The following is a 24,660-nucleotide window of genomic DNA, read 5'->3' on the forward strand; positions in this document are numbered from 1 at the left end:
TGTGAGCAGACTATTCTGATTACTGCTTTGACTCTACTGTCTGTTATGGTAACCACACCCACCTTGTCTTTGTTGATTGAGTGCCACCACTTGGCTGCTACCACCATGGGGACCAGTCAGCTGCATTGTAGTTAGGTGTCTTAATTCAGTTAGGGCAGTTCTCACTGTGGACTCTTACTTACATAAAATAACAACCACAGAAGTCTTCAGTAATGCTGGGGCTTGCTTCACAAATTTGGACCTCACCGCTATGGTAAAAAGAGAGCCCTCTGGGCACTCCGTGTGTGGGTCTGTGGGTCCAGCCTAATAAATCCATTCAAACATGCCAATTTCCCTCAGCCTTTGGATACTTTCTCCTACATTACACAGTGGCAGATCTGCCATTTCCACTTGATTTATTGTAGACCACCACTTAATACGTGCTTCAGTAAACCAGCCAAATAAACTATGAGATCCTTTTCTAACCTCTCAAGCTGAAACACTGAGTGAAGAATCTGTGCTTCTTGGGCCTATATCAATAAACTCAGAGTACTCCACCTTTATGTTGCTTGCACCATTATCCCACACCCAGAATAGCCATTCCCACACATATTCACCAGGTTTCTGTATGTATGTATTAGAAAAATCAAGCAGTTCTTTTGGAGTTTAGCATACCGTCTCCTGGGTCACACTTCATAGTTCACCTTTTGGGGCTTGTTGGGACTGAAGTCTAGGTATAGGTCTAGAAGCAAAAATGGGCAGTGGCAGTGGGATGTTCAGCCCTGTCTTATAAGGCATCTGCCTACGGTGATGCCCCAGGCAATGCCCCAGATCCCACCCCAGGAGATAACTCAAACAAGACACTTCAGGCACAGCTGGGGTAATCTCATCAGATGGAGGTGGAAGGGATAATTGTTTTACTGGGAAGGGTGCCTTAGCAGGCAAAGTTAGAGAATCTCTTCAGATGGGAGTAAGTGGTCTGGTTCTGTTAGGAAGAGCGATTCAACGGAAATTGGAGGTTCATTGTCCCCCGCTTCCTGACTGTCTGCCCATATGTCCTCATCCCAAGTTTCAGGATCCCATTTCTTCCCAATCAGTGCCCTCACTTTAACTTCGGACACCATTTGAGGCTGGATATTCAACTGGCGCTTTAATTCAGTCACTCTTAAGATAAGAATCTGAGTTTATTTTTGGCAGCATTAGCCTTGTTACTATAAGAAATATGGTTTTCTTTCTGGGCACAAGTGGCAGCTTTCAGATCTTGTATGTGGTGCTTGAGCTTTGAGTCCATTTCTTTCATTCACCAGTGTGGCTAGCAAAAGCAGGACCAACCAAGCAGCTTCCTTATTATTCTTATTCTGACAAAATTATAGAAAAGTATCAAATATATAATCAGGCAGAGCCTTGTCTCTCACAAGTATTTGATCCAGTGGTAGTATTATTTTGTGTATTTCTATTGTCACCTCACACCATGGATTAGCAATAGCCTGTTTACTTCTGGAGACAGTCATCAGTGCCTTTAAGACTAGCCAGACTTGAGAATCAATTCAGAAAACTCATCCTTAAGATTTGGTTCCTCTAGAACCAGTGTAGGTACCAAATGTCTTAGCCTGGGATCTGTAGAGGTGCAAAACTAGTGAAGAGAACATGTATATATATACACATATATATGAGTGTGTGTATATGTGTGTGTGTTTGTGTATATATATATATGGAAACCCTAGTTGCATAATGGTTAATAGGTATAGCTGCTAACAAAAGGTTAGCAGTTCGAATCCACCAGGCACTCCTTGGGAACTCTGTGGGGCAGTTCTACTCTGTCCTGTAGGGTCACTATGAGTTGGAACCGACTCGATGGCAATGGGTATACACACAGACACACACACACACATATATATGCATACGTGCATATGTTAGTTGTTGTTGCTGTTAGATGCCATCGATCCTGTGTAAAACAGAATGAAACACTGCCTGATCCTGAACCATCCTCACAATCATTGCTATGTTTGAGCCCATTCTTGCAGCCAGTGTGTCAGTTCATGTTGTTGAGCGCCTTCCTCTTTTTTTCTGACCCTCAGCTTTTCCAAGCATGATGAGCCTCTCCTGGGACAGGTCCCTCCTGAAAATATGTCCAAGGCACGTGAGACGAAGTCTCGCCATCCTTGCTTCTAAGGTACATTCTTGGTGTACTTCTTCCAAGATGGTTTTGTTTATTCTTCTGGCAGTCCATGGTATATTCAGTATTCTTTGCCAACACCATATTTTAAATGAATCAGTTCTTCGGTTTTCCGTATTCATTGTCTAACTTGCTCAAGCATGTGAGGTGATAGAAAATATCATGGCTTTGCTCAGGCACACCTTAGTCCTCAAAGTGACATCTTTCCTTCACAACACTTTAAGGAGGTCTTTTGCAATAGATTTGCCCAATGCAATACATTGTTTGAATTCTTGACTGCTGCATCTGTGGGCATTGATTATGGATTCAAGTAAAAAGAATTGCTCGATGACTTCAGTATTTTCTCTATTTATCATGGTGTTGCTTACTGGTCCAGTTGTGAGGATTTTTGTTTTCTTTATGTTGAGGTGTAATCCATACTGAAGGCTGTAGTGGTTGCTCTTCATCAGTAACTGCTTCAAGTCCTCTTTACTTTCAGCAAGCAAGGTCGTATCAGCTCCATATCATAGGTTGTTAGTGAATCTTTCTCCAAAACTAATGCCATGTTCTTCTTCTTACAGACCAGCTTCTCAGATTATTTGCTCAGCATACAGATTGAGTAAGTATGGTGAAAGGATACCACCATGACACATAACTTTCTCATTTTAAACCAGACAGTATCCCCTTGCCCTACTCAAATGACTGCCTCTTGGTCTACGTAGATATTCCGCATGACTACAGTTAAGTGTTCTGGAATTCCCATTCTTTGGTAAGCTATCCATAATTTGTCATGAGCCACACAGTTGAGTGTGCTTGTATAGTAAACAAAAATAGGTAAACATCTTACTGATATTCTCTACTTTCAGCCAAGATCCATCAGACATCAGAAATGATATCCCACATTCCATGTCTTCCTCTGAATCCAGCTTGAATTTTTGGTAGTTCCCTGTCTGTGTACTGCTGCAACTGTTTTTAAATTATATTCAGCAAAATTTTTCTTGCGTGGGATGTTAATGATGTTGCGCGATAATTTCCTCATTGCGTTGGACCACCTCTCTTTGGAATGGGCACACATATAGATCTCTTCCAGTCATTTGGTCAGGTAGCTGTCTTCCAAATATATTGGAATAGACAAGTGAGCGCCTCCAGCACTGCATCCATGTGTTGAAACATCTCATTTGGTACTCTATCAATTCCTGGAGCCATTTTTTTTGCCAATGCCTTCAGTGCAGCTTGGAGTTCTTCCTTCAGTACCATCAGCTCTTGATCCTATGCTACCTCCTGAAATGGTTGAACGTCGACCAATTGTTTTTGGTGTATTGAGTCTGTGTATTCCTTCCATCTACTTTTGATGTTTCCTGTGTTGTTCGATATTTTGCCCATAGAATCCTTCAGTATTGCACCTAGAGGCTTGAATATTTCCTTCAGTTCTTTCAGCTTGAGAAATGCCAGGTGTTTTCTTCCCTTTTGGTTTTCTAACTCCAGATCTGTTCACATTATATTATCATACTTTGTCTTCTCCAGCTTCCCTTTCAGGTATTCTATTGAGCTCTTTTACTTTATTTTTCCTTCCATTCTCTTTAGCTACTGTACATTCAAGAGCAAGATTCAGAGTCTCTTGTGACATCCTCTTTGGTCTTTGCTTTCTTTCCTGTCTTTCTAATGACTGTTTTTTTCATATATGATGTCCTTGCTATCATCCCACAACTAATCTGGTCCTCGATCCTTAGTGTGCAGTGCATCAAATCTATTCTTGAGATGGTCTCTAAATTCAGGTTTGATATACTCAAGGACATACTTTGACTCATGGACTTGTTTTAATTTTCTTCAGCTTCAACTTGAACGTGAATATGAGCAACTGATCATCTGTTCTGCAGTCAGCCCCTGGCCTGCTTCTGACTCATGATATTGACCTTCTCCATCATCACCTTCCACAAATTTGATTCCTGTCTATTCTGCCTGGAATGGTTCATGAGTATAGTCACCGTTTATGTTCCTGATGAAAGGTATGTGCAATGAATAAGTCATTGGTCTTGCCAAATTCTATCATGTAAGCTTCATTGTCATTTCTATCATCAATACCTTATTTTCCAACTGCTGATTTGTCTGCTTTGTTTTCAACTTCGCATTCCAATCACGTAATTATCAGTACATCTTGATTCATCAATGCATCATGTTTGATCAGTTTCAAACTGCAGAACTTGGTAAAAACCTTCAACTTCTTCATCTTTCACATTCATGATTCGTGTGTAAATTTGAATAATAGTCTTATTAACTGGTCTTCCTGGTAGGCCTGTGGATATTATCCTATTGCTCGTAGTGTTGTACTTCAGAACAGATCTTGAAATGTTCTTTTTATCGATGAATATGATGACGTTCTCTTCAGTATCTCAATCCTGGCATAGTAGAACATACCATTGTCTAGTTTAAAATGTCCAAAACCAAGCTATTTCAGCTCACTAATGCCTAGGATTATTGACCTTTATGCATTCCATTTCATTTTTGATGACTTCCAATTTCCCTAGATTCATAATTCCTTCATTCCACGTTCTGGTTATTAATGGATATTTGTGTCAGTTTCTTCTCATTATGAGTTGTGCCCCATCAGCAAATGTCATTAAAGTGGGATCTACTTTGAGGAGGTAGCTCTTCCCCACTCGTATTTTGAGTGCCTTCCAACCTAAGGGGTTATCCTCTGTCATTCAATCAGGCAGTGTTCCAGTACTATTCGTAAGATTTCACTGGCCAGTTTTTTTTTTTTTAGAAATAGATCACCAGGTCCTTTTTCCTAGTCTGTCTAAATCCAGAGCTCCACTCAAAGCTGTCTACCATGGGTGAACCTGGTGGTATTTGAAATACCAGTGGCAAAGCTTCCAACATCACAGCAACATGCAAGCCACCACAGTACAACAAACTGACAGAAGAGTGGTGGGAGTTAAAAATGAGACGAACCAAAAAGAGTGCTTCTTCCATGTCTGCTGATTTAGAGGAACCATGAGAAATTGTCAAGTGAAGAGTGATTCAGAGAAAAACATGGGTAGAGTGTGACCTAATTTCCATAAAAACAAACAAATGGATGTCCTTACGTGTGTCCCGGCAAAAAGCAGTGTGTAAAAGGGTACATATGTATCTTTGGACACTGGACACTTTGGGGGAGCAGGTACAATATACTTATGTGGGGCTGGCTCTTATTATAACTTCTGTATACAAATCTCTTGTTAAATGTGTTATAAGAATGTAAAACCTCTTAAAGTTAATAACATCATACGTGTATGTGTGTATATTTGAAACTTTTTTTCTGTTTTGACTATTTTATTTATGTGTTTTTTAGTTATCTAGTGTGGCTATAGCAGAGATACCACAAGTGGATGGCTTTAACAAACAGAAACTTATTCTCTCACAGTTTAAGAAGCAAGAAGTTTGAAGTCAGGGCACCAGCTCTAGGAGAAAGCTTTCTCTCTTTGTGGCTCTGGGGGAAAGTCCTTGTCATCTATCTTCCCCTGGCCTAGGAAATTCTCAGCTCATGGACACTGGGTCAAAAGGAAGTGCTCCACTCCAGGCACTTCGTCCTTGGTGGTATGAGGTCCCTCTCATTTCTGCTCACTTTTCTCTTTGTATCTCAAGAGACTGACTCAAGACTCACCCTAATCCTGTAGATTGTGTCCTCCCTCATTAACCTAACTGCCTCTAATCCCACCTCATTAACATCACAGAGGTTAGAATTTACAACACATAAGTAATCACATCAGATCACAAAATGCAGGACAACCACACAATACTGGGAATCAGGGTCTGGCCAGGTTGACACACATTTTGGGGGACACTATTCAATCCATAACAATAGAGAAAACACTGTCTTCAATGCCAGATTCAGAGACTTTTATCTATGTATGAAGGGCAAACACAGAAATTGAACAAAATTCAGATCAGCGAATTATTGCTTGCTCTTGTAACTAATGACTTCTTCTGGTCTCTATACCTTGAAATGGCCAAAAAGAATTCTGTGAGGATTAATTCAGTTATTGCTAAAACATCTACTGCATTTACATGTCTACAGATAAGGAAGAATGCTGGACACCATGTGTGATTCATTAAGTAACACGGGGACCATTAGACTATTGTTCTCCTTCTCTGATATGCCACTATCACCTTCTCCCCTTGTTGCTCTCCTGAAAAACCCATGCTTGTATATTCTAGGCTTTTTTCCAGAATTGAATTTGCAGGAAGTTAAAGATATATCTTTGAAAGATAAAAAAGACTTTGGCCACATTGTCTTTAGACAGTCGAACTTCCCAGCCAATCGCTGTGCAGGATGGGAATTCACAATCCCTCCTACTCAGTACCTCTGAGCAGGACGGGATTTCTGTTTCATTATCAGGAGAAGGTGGAATTCACCCCTCTTCAGAAAACTTACTTTCCTTTGCCTCAAACTGTCCCTCTCAGGATCTGTCATGGTCACTCTGAGAAATTCACATGGGCAGCCTGTATGGAAGTGCCCATCCTAGAGGCCCTGCCCTCCCTTCCTTGCTCCATAGGGCTTCCTCTGACACTTGGGGTCGCATCTCCCAGGGAGTACACACCTCTGGCACTTCCAGGGATTCCCAGGCCCTGGGATACTGTGGATGGGACTTGGAACTCAATCTGTTTCTTCCCATCCTCACCTTTGGTTATCTGTGTCCTGTCTTCACCACATTTAGGAGGCCTTGTCTTCTCTTTGCTCGTTTCATCTCAGTCAGGCTTTTCTATTCCAATTCTCTGATCTCAGGACAGATCAGGTTAGACCACAGAAAAGAGAAAGACCAAGCAAACATCACTGATCTGTGCAGAAGCTGCTGGGAAGGGATTCGATTCTCACTGGTTTAGGATTTTAAGCCCACTGCTCACCGGCAGGCAGGTTCCCCCCAGAGTCTGGCTTCTGTCTGGTACCTTGTACTCCAAAGAACTCAGTGATCAGCCCACCTTCACAATCACACCTCCCTTAGAGCTATCTTTGCAGAGGCTCTTTCTCAGACTTCCATGTCCCACTGAAATCCCATTTCTCTTTCCTTACAAACATTGTGCTCATTCTCAGGGCCCTGAGACCTCATCTGCAGATGAGTCTTGTCCTCTTCTCTCCTTGGCTTTTGAGTAGACCTCATGTCTTCGGACTGCTATCCTGGGGCTTCTTCCACCCTGGTGCTCTGGGGCTGGATCTCTCCATGTACTAGAGGGGGCGTGGAAGGGGCACAAGGCTAAAAGGATGGATCTTCCAGGTGAGGTGGGTTTAAGAAGCCTGAATGAAGTTCTTCCCTGAAGGGTGCATATTTTGCAGTCCAGACATCCTGCTTCTCTCAGTCTGAGAGTCCTAGCACGTCTTCAGGTGCTTTCTCCTTTGACCTTGAGGCCATGCCTGCACCCTCTGCAGCCAGATCTCCCACAAGTGCAGCAGCACCAGTAGGTGTGGTAGCCTCTTCAGCCCCTGTCTCCTCCTCCAGATGCTCCTGGAGGTGCCTGGCTCTTCTTGCCAGGACTCCAGGATGCTGACCAGGAACTCAGTGTTGGTTAGACTGAGGGCAGACCTGATGGCACTCACTTTCTTCAAAAACTCGGTCTCAGGACCAGGGGCCTTTTGCCGACAGGGGTGTGAGATGTTTTGGTCTGGTCTGCCAGACCATGGCTAACCCCTTGACCTTACACACTTGGGTAAAATACTCATACTTGACCTATTGATCTCTGGAGTAATTTGATGAGTGAGAATTCTGCCTAGTGGAAGCTGTTGAAAAAGACCTCGCTGGTACTTGGGGAATCTTCCTGGGCTTGGAACTTGGGCTTTTTGTTCTCATGTTCTACCCTGAGTGACACTTTCCTCTTGGGTTGAGACTTGCAATAATGGAGAGTTAATTTACATGAGCCCTCTGGGCTCTGGTGTCTGAACTGTGACCTAAGTCTCTGGTCTCAGGGATCCCTGGAGACCTCTCCATCACCGCCATCCTCCACTTCCACAGTCCCCATGGTTTCTTTCTTCTTCCCCAGGCACCGACCATACTTTAGGGAATTTACTCTGGGCAATAAAGTCTTCTCCAGAAAATTTCGATGATGGTACTACCTTATAGCAAAAGTCTATAGTTCTCCAAAAAATTATAATACATTGATTTAAAAAAAAAAAAAAACTCCCAGTTTTCTTTCAGTAGATTCCAATTCATAGCAACTCTGTAGGACAGAGTAGAACTCCCCACAGGGTTTCCAAGGAGCGGCTGGTGGATTCCAACTGCCAACCTTTTAGTTAGCAGCCAAAGGTTTATCCAGTGATAGTTTATAACATAAACAGAGGATCGCCACATTAAAAAAAAAAAATTATTTTTTTGCATTTGTTGGATGGAAGTGAATTTGCTCCTGTGGAATATGGAAATTACCTCATTCTCTGCACCTTCATGATAATACATGGTTTCTCTAAGAGCTGTTTTCTGTGAAAGTTATTTTTTTTTAGTAAATTTAGAGTGTAAGCATTGAAACAGGAGAATTGGTCTCCTCTTTGTAACTTGGTTTCATCCTACTTTTAAGGGAAGGCTTTTATAGAAGGAATTATACTTAAAGAGACAGCGTTATTTGTACTTTTCTGTATAATTGAAAACTTCTCCTCGTACCCTTAACTAGCCTACACCAGGAGATTAAAATTGCCTTTCTCTGAACACAAGCCCATTACCATGTCCTTCAGGGTGAGGCAGAAACAGATGTCCACATTTGAGAGTCTGATGGCACAAACCTTAGTAGCCAAATCGCAACCATGCCTCCTGTGGGCGGGGGCGGGTCTTGTATATGTCAGCATAAGGGTCAGTATTTTTCTGAGTTTGAGGGAAGGATTGGCAAGTTAAGGAAGAAAGAGAAGGAGTTTGGGAGAGGAGTGTAAGCTCCAGTGACAGACAGAAGATGGGGTGGGAGATCTCTCAAAGGGTATTAGAGGCCAGTCAGAAAAGCAGGAAGCAGCAGGAAGCAGGGCCAGTGGAGGGCAGCACTGGGTGGAGGAGGACAGCAGAGGTAATAGTAGTGGGGAGCGCAACAAAACTGGCCTGAAAAGAGTGATACATGACTGATCCTAGATGAAGCTCAGGTTAAGAAAAGTAGGAAAATAAAAAATTCTATCCTGTAGCCATGTTTGTGGTTAGGGGTTGTTTTAGGCTCTTGAGGGAGGTGGGCAGGAGACACAGGAGGGGAAGGGGAGTTCCTGGATCTAGGGAGGAATCTACAGCCCTTCTTCTGCCCTCAGCGATGTGGGTTCTGGGCTCTTCAACCTACCACTCCCAGAACCTCCTGAGTAATTTCCTTAGTTCTTCACATGGTATATTAATTCCATCTAATTAGAAAATATAATAATTAAGTATGCTTCTTCCTACCCAGCCTTTCCACCATCCTATACTCTCTGCCCCAGTTGCCCACTGGCTTCCTTCCCTTCCATCATGTTCAGATCCAGAACAATAGTGTGCCTTGTCTGCACCTATTCTGGAAAGCTCTCAAACTTACAATTGGATTCTTTCATTTCATCCCTCATTTATTCCTACATTTCTTATTGAGAAAATAAACTTTGGTTAATTATCTACTAAATGACAGAAAGTGCTTTCTCAGGAGAATCTTCCTTATGACCTTATCCATTCACCCCAAATCCTTCATCTTGTCCTACCATGGCTCTCTTTTCTGGTGGAAGTCAGACCTTTTGTTCTGTAGCACTCGTCAATCTGGAACAATTTTTCCTCACCTTTATCTAGAGTCTTAGAGAAAGGCCTTTTCCTCGTGTGTCACTGTTTCATCCTGCTTGGGTGAAGATGTCCGAACATAATGGTCTTCTGAAGGACCTTTATCCCTTCTCCCAGCATGAACCTTTGATAACTTGGGGACTCTGGCTTGCTCCTGAATTTCCTTGATTCAGTAGCTACGGTTTCTCTCCCACAAGACCTGAGGTCGACACCCTTTTCAAAAAGCAGCTGAGATCTGAGTTAGCACCAAGGCTTCCGTAATCCTGTGTGACATCATTGCTGACACTGCTGAGTTCCATGAGCCCGGTTTGAAGCTAAACACGGCAACCAGAAAAACATGAAACTGTCAGGTAGGTGCTTGAGAAGTGCTAGCACCAGTGTAGGAAGAAGGAGATTAGATACTAAAAATGAATTGCAACTTTTCCGTGCCCTGTAAAAGGGGTTACTATCCTTTGGTGGGTAAAGAGAGCACAGGGAATGATAACAGTATCATGGGCAGCTGCTTTCTCCCAGTCCTCTCATTTGACTCTGTTGGAATCATGTCTCTCCAGCTCTGGTTATAAAATGTCCACTCTGAGCCCCTCTTAGGTCTCCTTAGCCTCTGAGGCTTCACACAGGCTCTGCTCTCTGACTAGGAGATGTTCTCTCCCTTCCCGTCTGCTGGTCTACTCTCCCTGGTGAAGCGTGAAGGTGAAGAAAACTGACCCCACTGGCAAGATTAGGCTCATGACTTCACCAAGAAGCCCTAAGACTCAGGAGTTTTGTGGTCAGCCAGAATGGGAAGTTTGGGAGTTGACTTGGGGAAAGCCCATGACAGACTCTGCCTTTGTTTAAGGTGCCATTTAGAGGAGAAATCAGCAAATGGGGAGACCATTTGAGGAAGAAATTAAGAAGGTTGGGGTGGTGATGAGGAAGGAGGAGACTTCTCCAAGGAAAACAAAAGTTTCCACATGGGGATGGTAGGGGCTTGTTTTGTGTGACCCCAAAGGAGAGAAGAGGCAGGAATGGTAGGGAAACAATAGAACAAAAGATAATCTGTGCCTGTTCACAAATATAACAAATGCCCCAGTGTTTTCAGCCTGTTTCCTCAGACTTTTCTCATCAAGCCATCCTTCCCCTTTTACTGAAGCCTCTGGAAAATACCTGGGGCTTCCTGGATGCTCGGCCTTTTTTCACCCCTTAACTATTCAGTCATATTCCCAACTTGGTTCAGGCATGACTTCCTGGTTGTAGTCTTCCCTGAATCTTCTCCTGGTAGATGAGTCCACTTCTTGCTCTGTACACCATTGTACCCAGGAAACCCTTTACCACAGCATAAAACACAATTGCATTTACTACACATTCTTCCTCTCTCTGTGCCCATGCCTTCTATGAGACTCCAGAGCACCTTTCATTAGCAGTAGGAGTCTTCTTCTACCTGTTGAAGGCCGACCTTATGGTTGCTTCAGCCATTGACATAGTAGCAGAGAAGATACAAGGAGAGAATTGAAAAGATTTTGCATTGAGTCTTGCCCTTTTGTTGCTCTTAAACCCCGAGAACCTGTGGGAATGACCCCAGGCCAGCCTGCTGAATGATGAGGGACCATTGGAAAGATGATCTAGTGGTTTCACTGAGTTGATTTTAGGCAAACTGGCTCGGTGGTGAGCTGGAAGCAAATTGTAGACAGATGAATAAGCCCTGCTACGAGCCACTGTAGCTGGCCCAGATCAGAAGAACCCCAAATTGACAACCTGAAAAATTGTGAGCTTAGTAAATGGTTGTTTTTTTAAGACACTACATTTTGGAGTCATTTGTTACACAGCAATACGTGACTGATACACCTGTTAACTTGGCCGTTTCTCTCACCAGGCAGTGAGGCAACTTCTCTAAGTCATTTCATCACCGAGAGCATCTGGCCTAGGGTCTGATATGTAGCTGTTAATACAGGAAATCTTTGTTGACTTAATGCATGAATGAGTAATACGAATTGTAAGTGTGAGTCTACACAAAATCATGTATGAAAAAAAGCATTATTTTTTAAAAAATAAAATGAATTGAGGCTCAGAACTACCTGCTTACAAAATTGAGGGGAGTTTTTAACCTCACTTACTTTTAGGGGACTCCCTCATCCAGATATGCAATAATTCCCAGGGTCTAATGAAGGACCAGTGCTTGGAGAAGACCTTCAACACACCCATTGCCTCAGCCTATGTGGGTGATCTCTCTAGAAGCATTCGTCCTGCTGTTTCCATTCTCGGCTGGAGCATGAGAACCTTGGTGGGGCTGTCAACAGCATAATAGGTTTTGTCTACTTATGTGCCTGCGTCAGCCTTTGAGGTGCTGTAACCTATTCCAGGGCACTATCAAGAAGGAGATCCTTCCCCTTCCCAATGTCTAGGACCCTACTATCTGACTGTCACTCTTCCCCTGGGCTCCAGTTCACTCAGTGTGATCACCCCAGTGAGCTGAGGCTTTTACCATAGACTCTTCAGAGTCTTGAAGTTTCAGAGCTTCAATACTCTGAGTCCAGCTATCTCCTTGAAATGAGGTAGGGAAGGGGGAAAAATGTAGAAAGATTTTATTTGGCATTTAATGTTACAATAAAATTTCTTGCCCTGCATTTTCGAAGGGTCCTGTCTAACAATTCCCTCTGTTCTCTTACAAGATGTAGGTCAATGAAGACTGAATGTTTGTTGTGTCATAATCTGCAGAAGGCTGCAAAGTGCACATGGGGTCCATTCCCCCGATGCTCACACTAGAGCACCCCACCCATGTGGAAATCTCTGCAAGTGTTACTGAGTCCCTCCCACATCCACAGTGAACAGCTTTCAGATTCTTATAAGAGGGAATTGTGTCCTAACACCAGCTGCTCCCTGGAAACCCTATGGGGCAGTTCTACTCTGTCGTATAGGGTCTCTGAGTCAGAATTGACTCGATGGCTACGGGTTTGGTTTTTTCTTTCAGGCGGGTGGTGGGAGTTTGATGTCAGCTCCATAATCATGTTATTAAAAAATAATGACAGGGTAGCAGGTGAAAGCAACAAAACAAAACTGAAATGTAATGGCTTTTTCACATTTATTGGCCCCACAGAGTTCCTTCGAGGTGTTTACTTTTCACTAGATTCGGAGAAATCTTTGTGAGAGAGACACAGCTTGAGATAGCTCCAAAATTACATGTTTCCCTCCTTAATGTTAGGTTACATTAAGAGCTGGTTGGCTGGTTTATCATCTGCCTGCTTCACAAAAATAGAAGGCCCATGCAGGGAGGAACTTGTCTGTTGTGTCTGTCAGAGCATCCTGGTACCTGGCACCTAAGAAGTGCTAAAAAATGATTTGAGTGAATGTGGGTGGGTTTTTATAAAAAACACTGTGTTGCTGTCTTTATTTAGTTAAATAGTGAAAACAGGGATAAGGAAACTGGAGACAATTACTTGTATAATTTAGAGTTACATAAGATGAGAATAGAACTTGAATAATGAAGAGATAAAAAAATAAGCTGTGTGGATGGAATGTACCCCATTCCCTTTGCTCTGGAGGGAGACATTTTAAAATTGGATTGTTTTTTCCCTACTGATTTATAGGTTCTATATGTTAATTGAAAAGTTAGTCTTTTAGGAATCACAAATATTTCTATTGAGATACAATTTACCTGCCGTAACACTGCCTTTGAAAATATGCACAATACCGTGGCTTTTAGTATATGGACAGACTTGGCACAACAGTCACCACTGTCTAGCTTCAGAATATTTTCAGTGCCCAGTAAATAAAGGCCCTTGTTAATAAAGGCGTATTAACAGTCATCCTCATTACTCCTTTCCTCCAAGCCGTAGCAACCACTAATCTACTTCTGTCTGTGTTGGTTTGTTCTGGACATTTCATGTAAATGGAATCATGCACGATGCGGTCATTTGTGTTTGGCTTCTTTCATTTAGCGTAATGTTCTGAAGGTTCGTCCATATTGTGGCATGTATCAGTACTTGGTGCCTTTTGTGGTTCCAGTCTATGAATATACCACATCCTGTCTATCAGGTCATGACATTTGGGTTCTCTCCACATTTTGGCTGTCATGAATAACACTACTAGGAATCCTCTGTGTAAGTTTGTATGTGAACATGCTTTTGATTCTCCGGGTACAGACCTAGGAGTGCAATTGCTGTGTTGTATGGGAATTCTCTGTTTAACTTTCTGCAGAATTGCCAAACCATTTTCCAAAACAATTGGATCATTTTACATTTCCACCAGCGGTATTCCAGCTTCTCCACATCGTCGCCGACACTTGTTGTCCATCCTGTTGAGTTTAGCCATCTTAGTGGTTTTGAAATAATAGTGCACTTTAGTTTAGATTTGCATTTCCCTGATGACTAATGAGGTTACGCTTCTTTTCCTGTGCTTGTTGACAGTTTCTGTATCTGCTTTCGAGAAATCTCTATTCAAATCCTTAGCCTGCAAGCTTTTTTTCAGCTTTTTGCCTGTATTTTTACTCTCTTCATATACTTTTTGATATGCCAAAGATCTATAGATCTTAACAGTTTTAGCCTTCATATTTTGGGATTTTTAAAAAGTCTTTCTCTTTTATCAATAAAAAGAAAATAAAAACTTCTAAAATTTTTATGGTTGCATATTTTAATTTTAAATATTCTATCCATCTGGAATTTTGTTTTGTGTAAGGTATGAGAAAAAGGATGAAAACATTTTTACAGGTGGTCTGAGTGATTACCAAATTGCTACAAACGCTCCTTTTCCCATGACCCATATCTTAACTGCATTTTCCCGTAGTCGGTACAGAGAAGCCTTTTTACAAAGGGAGGCCACCATTCCCAGCCATTTCATTTTAAGGTTTGTTTTCTGCAATTAAATCCCTTGTGTATCTTATCTACACACCTTTTCTTTTAAGCTAATACAAATTTTGTGTGAGTAGGACCTTGGCGAGTGTAAGATGGGCTTGAATTTCATAACTGGTTCCATGTGGTGCAGCCCAGCAGACGGACAGACAGAAGCAGGGGCTGCAGAGGCGACAGAAGCTATGAGAACGTGAGCCTCTAGAGATGTGCTGTGGAATTTCACATAAAGCTCTAGACTTTTCTGTGTAAACTTATCATCATATATGGGCATCACCTTAGAACAGACAGAGAATAATGCTTTAAAAGTTAGACATTCCTAAGGAAGGTGTTCATTCCTTAGCGGATGCTGAGAAGTGTATGTGTTTTGGTGAAGATATGTACCCATTTCTACTGGGTATGTATCTAGAAGTAGAATTGCTGGGTCCTGGGATATATGTATGTTCACAGCTTTTGTAGATACGGACAAAACATTTTTAAACTGGTTGTACCAAATTACACTTCCACTAGCGGTAGATTAGAGCTCCAGTTACTCCACGTTATACCCAATAGTTGGTATTTTCCATCTTTTCCGTTTTAGCCATTCTGGCGTGTAGGGGATAGTATCACATTGTGGCTTTTAATTAGAATTTCTCTGATAACCAGTGAAGGTTTGTCACTTTTCATATGTTTCTTGGCCATATAGAAATCTTTTATACAGTGTTCAAGTATTTGCTCATTTTTCTATCAAACTGTCTGCTTTCTTTTTCCTGTTTCCTTTTTGGGTTGTTCTTTATGTATTTCAGAACCAAGTCAGTAGTAGGATATATGTATTGCAAATAACTTCTACCACATGAATTCACCCTTGTGGCTTGTCGTGAACTTTCAGATTCAAAAAGCCGTCTTTTACAAAAACAAGCAAATGTGTAGACATAAAAGTTTATTAGGGGTTACCAGGGGCAGGAGGGAGGAAATAAAGGGGTGTTCCTGCATATGGAGACTGAGTTCTGGTTAACAGTGGTGGAAAAGTCACATTGATGAAGGGCAGGGTTGCACAGGCAATTAATGGTAATTACTGTCAGTTGTTCAGTCATCAAAGGTTGTGTGGTATGTTTACAACAACAACAACAGTGAGCAGCTGCTGGGGCAACATAATAGTGCTCAACGGATGAGGCGTATTCTTTTATTATACTTTTCTCTATTTTCTAATTTGTTTTTATAACATGTTTGCATGATGAAAGGGGATAACAAGGTCTATCCCACCCATTACATCCTTGTAAGGTTTAAATGAGGGACTACATGCCATCAGCAGAGGCTCAGCCTTAGTTGCCACTCGAGAAATGCTTCATTTCTCCCACTCTTCTGGCTCACTGCCTTCTCCCCTGGTTTATTTGCTCTTCTCTTTCGAACTGGAAGCATGTGAGCACCAGGCTTCCCGACACCATCATTCTGCTTTCCATACCAATGTTATTGTAGTCTTGGGTTCCTGGGCAGCCTCTCCGCAGGTTTAATTCTTTCACTTCTGTTCATTTATTGTTTAAATATATTCCTTTAATTTTGTCCTGCTTGTAGAAGTATATTCTAGTCATTGAAAATTTGGAGACTACCCTAACACACATGGGAACACCATGAGTAAGAATAGACTCTACGGCAATGGGTTTTATATGTGTGTCACACACATTTATGTATATTCACATAAATATTATATCCTGCTCCTTTCACTCAATATTAGCCTTTTCCATGATAAAGTTTTGTTTATTTTACAGACAACATCAAATTGTTGTATTATATTCTGCTGTGTGCAAGGAGTATATAATTTTAGCACTTTGACTATACTTGAAATATTAAATGTGCGTGTTTCTAGTAATCTTCAACCTATACTTAAATCTTTTAACAAAGATCTTTGCTATTGAACCTTTTTATTGAATTGTTATTCAGCATTCTTTAACGCTAAGAGATAGTCTCAGGATCAACTCAGATCATATTTTCTCCCTCTTACACACGAAGGCCCTTAAAGTATTCAGAGATTGTTGTTGTTGTTGTTAGGTGCCATCGAGTCAGTTCTGACTCATAGCGACCCTAGACACAACAGAACGAAACACCGCCTGATCCTGCGCCATCCTTACAATCATTGTTATGCTTGAGCTCACTGTTGCAGCCACTGTGTCAATCCACCTCATTGAGGGTCACTCTCTTTTCCGCTGACCCTGTACTCTGCCAAGCATGATGTCCTTCTCCAGGGACTGATCCCTCCTGACAACATATCCAAAGTATGTAAGACGCAGCCTCACCATCCTTGCCTCTAAGGAGCATTCTGGCCACACTTTTTCCAAAACAGATTTGTTCGTTCTTTTGGCAGTCCATAGTATATTCAATATTCTTTGCCAACACCACTATTCAAACGGGTCAACCCTTCTTCCGTCTTCCTTATTCATTGTCCAGCTTTCCCATGCATATGATGTGATTGAAAATAGCAAGGCTTGGGCCAGGCGCACCTTAGTCTTCAGGGTGAGATCTTTGCTCTTCAACACTTTGAAGAGGTCCTTTGCAGCAGATTTGCCCAATGCAATGTGTCTTTTGATTTCTTGACTGCTGCTTCCATGGCTGTTGATTGTGGATCCAAGTAAAATGAAATCCTTGACAACTTCAGTCTTTTCTCCATTTCTCATGATGTTGCACATTGGTCCAGTTGTGAGGATTTTTGTTTTCTTTATGTTGAGGTGTAATCCATACTGGAGGCTGTGGTCTTTGATCTTCATTAGTAAGTGCTTCAAGTCCTCTTCACTTTCAGCAAACAGGGTTTTGTCATCTGCATAATGAAGGTTGTTAATGAGCCTTCCTGCAATCCTGATGCCCCGTTCTTCTTCATATAGTCCAGATTCTCGTATTATTTGTTCAGTATACAGATTAAATAGGTATGGTGAAAGAATACAACCCTGACGCACACCTTTCCTGACTTTAAACCAATCAGTATCCCCTTGTTCTGTCTGAACAACTGCCTCTTAATCTATGTAAAGGCACCTCATGAGCACAATAAAGTGTTCTGGAATTCCCATTCTTTCCAGTGTTATCCATAGTTTGTTATGATCCACACAGTCGAATGCCTTTGCATAGTCAATAAAACACAGGTAAACATCCTTCTGGTAGTCTCTGCTTTCAGCCAGGATCCATCTGACATCAGCAAGGATATCCCTGGTTCCACGTCCTCTTCTGAAACCGGCCTGAATTTCTGGCACTACCCTGTCGATATACTGCTGCAGCCGTTTTTGAAAGATCTACAGCAAAATTTTGCTTGCATGTGATATTAATGATATTGTTCTATAATTTCCACATTCATTTGGATCACCTTTCTTGGGAATAGGCATAAATATGGATCTCCTCCAGTCAGTTGGCCAGGAAGCTGTCTTCCGTATTTCCTGGCATAGACGAGTGAGCGTCTCCAGTGCTGCATCTGTTTGCTGAAACATCTCTATTGATATTCCATCAATTCCTGGAGCCTTGTTTTTCGCCAATGCCTTCAGAGCAGCTTGGACTTCTTCCTTCAGTACCATTGGTTCCTGATCATAGGCCACCTCTTGAAATGGTTGAATATTGACCAATTCTTTTTGGTATAATAATTCTGTGTATTCCTTCCATCTTCTTTTGATGCTTCCTGTGTCGTTTAATATTTTCCCCATGGAATCCTTCACTTTCGCAACGCGAGGCTTGATTTTTTTCTTCAGTTCTTTTAGCTTGAGAAACACCGAGCGTGTTCTTCCCTTTTGGTTTTCCATCTCCAGCTCTTTGCACATGTCATTATAATACTTCACTTTGTCTTCTTGAGAGGCCCTTTGAAATGTTCAGTTCTTTTACTTCATCAATTCTTCCTTTTGCTTTAGCTGCTCGAGGTTCGAGAGCAAGTTTCAGAGTCTCCTCTGACACCCATCTTGGTCTTTTCTTTCTTTCCTGTCTTTTCAGTGACCTCTTGCTTTCTTCATGGATGATGTCCTTGATGTCATTTGAAAACTTGTCTGGTCTTCGGTCACTAGTGTTCAATGTGTCAAATTTATTCTTGAGTTGGTCTCTAAATTCAGGTGGGATATTTTTGCTCTTGTGGACTTGCTCTCATTTTCTTTAATTTCAGCTTGCACTTGAATATGAACAATTGATGGTCTGTTCCACAGTAGGCCCCTGGCTGTGTTGTGACTGATGATATTGAGCTTTTCCATCGTCTCTTTCCACAGATGTAGTCAGTTTGATTTCTGTGTGTTCCATCTGGCGAGGTCCATGTGTATAGTCACCGTTTATGTTGGTGAAAGAAGGTATTTGCAGTGAAGAAGTCGATGGTCTTGCAAAATTCTGTCATTTGATCTCCAGCATTGTTTCTATCACCAAGGCCGTATTTTCCAACTACTGATCCTTTGTTGGTTCCAACTTTTGCATTCCAATAGCCAGTAATTATCAGTGCATCTTGATAGCATGTTCGATCAATTTCGGACTGCAGCAGCTGAAAAAAATCTTCTATTTCTTCATCTTTGGCCCTGATGGTTGCTGTGTAAATTTGAATAATAGTCGTATTAACTGGTCTTCCTTGTAGGAGTATGGTTATTATCCTACCATTGACAGCGTTGTATTTCACGATAGATCTTGAAATGTTCTTTTTGACGATGAATGCAACATCATTCCTCCTCGAGTTGTCATTCCCAGCATAGAAGACTATATGATTGTCTGATTCAAAATGGCCAATACCAGCCCATTTCAGCTCACTAATGCCTAGGATATCGATGTTTGTGCATTCCATTTCCTTTTTGATGATTTCCAATTTTCTAAGATTCATACTTCGTACATTCCAGGTTCCGATTATTAAATCAATGTTTGCAGCTGTTTCTTCTCATTTTGAGAAGTGCCATATCAGCAGATGAAGGTCCCGAAAGCTTCACTCCATCCATGTCATTAAGGTTGACTCTACTTTGAGGAGTCAGCTCTTCCCCAGTCATCTTGTGAGTGCCTTACAACCTGGGGGGGGTCATCTTCCAGCCATATATCAGACAGTGTTCCGTTGCTATTCATAAGGTTTTCACTGGCTAATGCTCTCCAGAAGTAGACTGCCAGGTCCTTCTTCCTAGGCTCTCTTAGTCTGGAAGCTCAGCTGAAACCTGTCCTCCATGGGTAACCCTGCTGGTATCTGAATACCGGTGGCATAGCTTCCAGCATCACAGGAACACACAAGCCCCCACAGTACGACAAACTGACAGACACGTTGGGGTAGCAAACTATGATTTCATTCATCATTTTCATCTTTCGTTTTTTCAATCAATCAATATTAGAGAGATTCCATGTGCCAGGAATAGTCTCCATCATGTAGACACAATGGTGAAAGGTACCCACTGTCCCTGCCATTGTAAAGCGGACACCCAGTGCGGGTGGGAGGGGGACTGGTAAAATGCAGCCCAGAGGAAGGACAGACCATGCTCCAGGAACCACACTGGACTTCAGAGAGCTTTGTTGGCTGCCGTTCATCTGTCCGGCTTCTAGATGTCAGAGTGCCCTCAGGCTCAGTGCTTAGTCCTCTCTCTCTATTGACACCCTCTCTCCAGGATGCCTCAGGGAGTCGGTGGCTGTCTGTCTGTACCTGAGGATGCGATGTTTACACCTCCATCCATTTCATCTCCTCCTGGTTCGCGACTTCTATTCAAATGTCAGCCTAACTCTCTGTACCGAATTCTTCATCTGTAAAATGTGCCTTATAATGATACATTCCTCACATGGGTATCATGCAGAGCAAGTATCTTAAGAGAGGAGAAGCCTTCACAAGAGTCCTGGCACCAGTAAGTGTTAGCTGTCAATATTATTACCTGACATCTCTACGTAGATGTCTAACAGCTATGCCATGTTATCAACGCCATGAAACAATTCTTGGTCCCAACCCCATTCCACCCTTATCGATGAATTTCTCAGGGCTTCAGTGATGGGAATGTGTGCGTTTTTCCACATGATGGACATGGCTAATAAAGGTTGGCCTGGTCCTTCATAATAAGTTGCTCCAAAGTTTGTATGGGTGGAATCAGACAAGTTATAGCCAACTAATGTAGAAACAAAAAAAAATAGAACTCTCAGCTGCTCATGTTTGTACTCTCAGTCCAGAATATCTGGTGAGGGTACTATATGGACTGAATTGTGTAACCTCAAAGGTATGTTGAAATCCTAACTACTGTACCTATAAATGTGACCTGATTTGGAAATAGGGGATTTTTAAAATTATTTTAATGAGGCCATACCAGTGTAGGGTGGGTCCTAAACCTAATCCCTTCTGAGTTATAAAAAGAGCAGAATAGACACAGACACAAGCAGGGGAAGAGGGAGACAGACAAAGGGGAAGATAATCTACAAGGCCAGGAACGCAAAGGGTGGCTGGAAGCTGCTAGAAGCTGAAGTAGACATGAGCCATGCCCTGAATTCCTACTTCTAGCCTCCCGAACTGTGAGAAAATAAATATCTGATCTTTAAAGCCACGCAATTGTGTTATTTTTTTCTTATGGTAGCACTAGATGACTAACACATACCCATGGTTATACATGAGGCCTGGTGTAAAATAGTTTTCTCCCCTCCTTGTCTAGCCTACCTGAATCCTGCTATTTCGTTATCAGTGTCCTCTGCTTTCACTAAGAGCTACAACAGAGTCGGCTTGATGCTGATGCATAGAAATGCAGTTTATTTTTTAGTTTATATTTATGATCTACTAGCATTAATTTCAATGGTTTGGAAATTTTTCTGTGGAGGCATTTCTGTAATCTATGAGTAATAGCAGTTGCAGCTTTTCCTTCTTTTTGTTGTCGTTTTTTTCTAGCTTGGACCTCTAGTGTTAAATATTTAATATAAATAATGATAGAAAGCATCCTTATTTTTTAATTATTTTTTTGTGCTTTAAGTGAAAGCTTTCAAATCAAGTCAGTCTCTCACACAAAAACCCGTATACACCTTGCTACACATTCCCAATTACTCTCCCCCTAATGAGACAGCCTGCTCTCTCCCTCCACTCTCTCTTTTCGTGTCCTTTTCTCCAGCTTCTAAACCCCCTCCACCCTCTCATCTCCCTTCCAGGCAGGAGATGCCAACACAGTCTCAAGTGTCCACCTGATCCAAGAAGCTCACTCCTCACTAGCATCCCTCTCCAACCCATTGCCCAGTCCAATCCATGTCTGAAGAGTTGGCTTCGGGAATGGTTCCTGTCCTGGGGCAACGGAAGGTCTGGGGGCCATGACCACTGGGATCCTTCCAGTCTCAGTAAGACCATTAAGTATGGTCTTTTGAGAATTTGGGGTCTGCATCCCACTGTTCTCCTGCTCCCTCAGGGTTTCTCTATTGTGTTCCCTGTCAGGGCAGTCATTGGTTATAGCCGGGCACCGACTAGTTCTTCTGGTCTCAGGATGATGTAGTCGCTGATTCATGTGGCCCTTTCTGTCTCTTGGGCTCATAATCACTTCGTGTCCTTGATATTCTTCATTCTCCTTTGATCCAGGTGGGTTGAGACCAATGGTTGCATCTGAGATGGCTGCTTGCTAATGTTTAAGATGCCAGACGCCAGTCTTCAAATTGGGAAAGCATCCTTATTTTAATGCTAATTAATTTTAAAGAGAATGTCCCACATTTCACCATGAACTATCATGCCAGTTGTATTTTTCCGACTTAAGCAACTGGTTTTCTGGTCCATGATTGCTCAGCGTCCTTATCTCTCAGTGTGATTGGATTTTATCAACTGCTTTGTCCCCATCTCTTGAGATGAGCATGTCTTTTCTTCTTCCATCTATGCATGTGATGAATTAAATTATTAAATCTTTAATGTTCACTCAAGCTTGCATGCTGACGATAAACCCCCTTGATGATGGCGTATTACATGGTTTATACTTTGCTGGATTTCCTTTGCCAGTATTTTATGTAGATTTTTGCATCCCAGTTACTTGGTGTTCTTGCCTTGTAACTCTTCTTCTATCATCCTTGTCTAATTTGGTGTCAATATTAAACAAGCCTTAGGGATGAAGTAGAGGAGCATCTCATCTTTTTCTCTTCTTTTCTGACTTTGCACAAGATTAAAATGCTCTGTTTCTTGCCTGTTTGCTGCAACCTGAATGAAAGTGGTCTCGGCCTCCTATTTTCTTAGGGAGATCTTGAACTACTGACCCATTTTGTGTAGTGATTAAAGGTCTTTTCTGGTGCTACTTAGAAAAGTTTCCACTGCATGTTCTAGGCTGCTAGGATTTCCTCTTTAAATGTTGCGCTGTTATCACTATTTTCAGTCTCATCCACGTCAATTAATCAATCCCAGATATTCCCTCATTTTTCCAAAGTCAGACTCTACCTCTATTCCTGGCACCAATTCCCTTATCTAAGACTTATCTGCAAACAAAAATACAACCCAGCCTCTTTGAGTCCATGATGTGAGAATACAGTCCCATATAACTTTTTTTGTAATCGTTCTTCTTGTTAAATGTTTCTCCTCTTTTTTTTTTTTTTTTTTTTGTTCATTTCCCACCTATCTAGCAGTTTCAAAGTTGTGCACTTCAGGTTGAGGTCATTAGCTGGATTGACTCTGTGCAGGGCCATGGGGTGCCAGTTGCAAATGAGCATCAAAAGAGCACTCCTCTAGAACTAGGAGGCAGGAGGAGGTGGTTAGGCGGTTGGGGGGGAAGGGGACTGGGAAGGGCTGTGTGGAGAGGGGCGCCTAGGGGAGGTGCGTGGTCGGAGGCTGCCCCATCACAATCTCACACGCATCAGGAAGGAGCTGGCTGCAGGAGCCTTTTTCCAGAGTCCCAGCCCACCCAGCCCTGCCCTGAACTCAGACCCGCTAGGCTCACAGGTCCCACCAGAACTAGGGGAAGCCTGAGGCTACCGATGTCAAGTCCCAAGGTACACCCCTGAGCCCAGTCACAGTGCTTATGCTGGGATAGGCGGGCAGAGGAGGCGTATGGGGACTTGGGTCCAGAGGATGACCCAGAAAGGGTAGGAGAGTTGTGGTCACCCTCGGACTCTGGGTCCGCACGTGGAGGGTCCCAGGTTGAACTTCCGGGAGGAGACGGCAAAGCCACAGAGGCCACACTGCTCACACAAACAATCCCCCACTCCCCTCTGCCCTTTCTCCAGGTGGGACGCCCCTCCTGTGCTGCCCTCAGAAGGGCTCTCCAGGGACCACACCCCTAGTTTGTGGAGCAGCAGAGCCTGCCCCAGTCTGGACTAGGGACTTTATTTCCTCCACTCTCACCACTGGCTGAAGGCAGACTCCTGTCTCCACAGACTAAAGAGGAATTATCAAAATGAGCTCCAAACTCTAGATTTGAGTTAAGGATCATAAATTAACACAGAGAAATACAACTTTAACAACAAAGACCTGTTTGGAGCCCCAGTTGCAATTTAAAAAAAAAAAACTTGAACAACGGGAGTGATAGGGGCTTCCTTCTTTTGCCACCCTCTCTCGGTGGTCCCAAGCTTTCTCATCTCCCACCTCACAAGACTGTATTAACTGCTTTGAGACTTTTAGAATAAAGATCCTCAGGCATATCACTGCTGTCACCCTGTGAGGATTTCCCGAGTGCTGGGTTAGACTAAGACAGAATCCTCCAGAGGTTTCCGGGGTCTGTGTACTGGACGGTCAACATGCTGAGCTTCAGAGCCCACTTCATTTTTCCTGCAATTGGGCATGACCCCAGGGACATGACCCTGAGAGTGCTGACACTTCCTGAAGCCAGTGACCCTCCCCCGGGCTTCTCTCTGCCTGGGTCTCAGAATCTGTCAGGCCAACTTGTACCCTCAGAAGTGTTTCTGCCGAAGGACACCTAAACAGCACTGCGGATTTGTGTCCCGCAGTCTGCAAAACTGCCTCTCCTGAGTGGGGTGAGGAGCTACTGAAATACTGAAATCATTGAAACTAGCAGAAGCCACAGCCCATGGTGCTGGGAGAAAACTGGGAAGGACGGAGAGGTGAAGAGGCTATAAAGGCTCAGTTGTGAAGGTGATCATGGGCCAGGATGTC

General features: G+C 42.6%; 1 long non-coding RNA gene across 1 annotated transcript in view; it reads left to right on the forward strand.

The window, feature by feature from the left end:
• Positions 1 to 24,660, forward strand: part of LOC135229177 (uncharacterized) — a 384,177-nt gene that overhangs the window by 138,101 nt on the left and 221,416 nt on the right. Inside the window, exon 4 of the long non-coding RNA XR_010319942.1 lies at positions 3,966 to 4,140. This is a non-coding gene — a long non-coding RNA (uncharacterized LOC135229177). The remainder of the gene's footprint in view (positions 1 to 3,965; positions 4,141 to 24,660) is intronic.

Source organism: Loxodonta africana, unplaced genomic scaffold (genome assembly GCF_030014295.1).
Source record: "Loxodonta africana isolate mLoxAfr1 unplaced genomic scaffold, mLoxAfr1.hap2 scaffold_114, whole genome shotgun sequence".
In the NCBI taxonomy this organism is placed as follows: Eukaryota; Metazoa; Chordata; class Mammalia; order Proboscidea; family Elephantidae; genus Loxodonta; species Loxodonta africana.